Here is an 890-nt window from a genome sequence, read left to right as displayed (position 1 = left end):
CTTAAACTGAATCGAGGGTGCTGTCTGCCATTTTTATGGCAGACAGCACCTTTGATTCAGCACACTTCCTTAGCCATAAAAATAAGACTTCCCGGATATGGCCCTCTCACCCTTTTCTCGAGCATTATGCATAAATATCGCAAGATATTTTTTCAAAACGCTGTAACGATTCTTCCAGCTCGCTGACTTCCTCTTAACAACAACAACAACAACAACAATATCAACAACAAATCCGTTGTTCTTGACTTCGTGGCCCACCTCTTTACTTGAGTATCAGTATTACCTCTTGACCCTGTATAAATTTCTATTGAATAATAGAATTTGTACCTATCCCTATTACGCATTAGGTTGGTATTTTGAAAATAACCCAATGACAATATGTAAAAAAAAAAAAAAAAAAAAAAAAAAAAAAAAAAAGGAAAGGAAAAGCGTCCATTTCTTAGCAGAGCGTAGTTTCGATCTACGGACCTCTGGGTTATGGGCCCAGCACGCTTCCACTGCGCCACTCTGCTTCACAGAGTTCGTTTAAGTTAATATGGTGTATTATTTCTTATATGTTGTTATTAAATTATCGATCTCTGTAATTTATTTATTTATATTTTTTTTTATTTATTTATGATTATTTAATTATTTATTTATTTATTTATAATTATTTATTTATTTATTTATAAACATTGAACAGTTTGAAATGTATGAAATCTAGGGCGCTTCTTCAGAAATGTATTTCTCCAATTAACCCTAACACTAACCCTAGCCCTAAACTTAACCCTAACCCTAACCCTAACGATATTGGAGAGGTGCGTTTCTGAAGAAGTTCCACATCTAGTACCTACAAACTACAACACACGGATCTTAATTTACATGCAGAAAGGTGACATTTCACTCCACCG

General features: G+C 34.3%; 1 non-coding gene across 1 annotated transcript; it reads right to left on the bottom strand.

Annotated features, from left to right (window-relative positions):
- Positions 1–440: 440 nt before the first annotated feature.
- Trnam-cau lies at positions 441–512 on the bottom strand. Its single transcript has one exon. It is a non-coding gene; the product is annotated as a tRNA-Met (tRNA).
- Between the last annotated feature and the right edge of the window lie 378 nt (positions 513–890).

This window comes from Octopus sinensis, unplaced genomic scaffold (genome assembly GCF_006345805.1).
Source record: "Octopus sinensis unplaced genomic scaffold, ASM634580v1 Contig10691, whole genome shotgun sequence".
NCBI lineage: Eukaryota > Metazoa > Mollusca > Cephalopoda > Octopoda > Octopodidae > Octopus > Octopus sinensis.
This window is presented reverse-complemented; position numbering and strand designations above follow the sequence as displayed.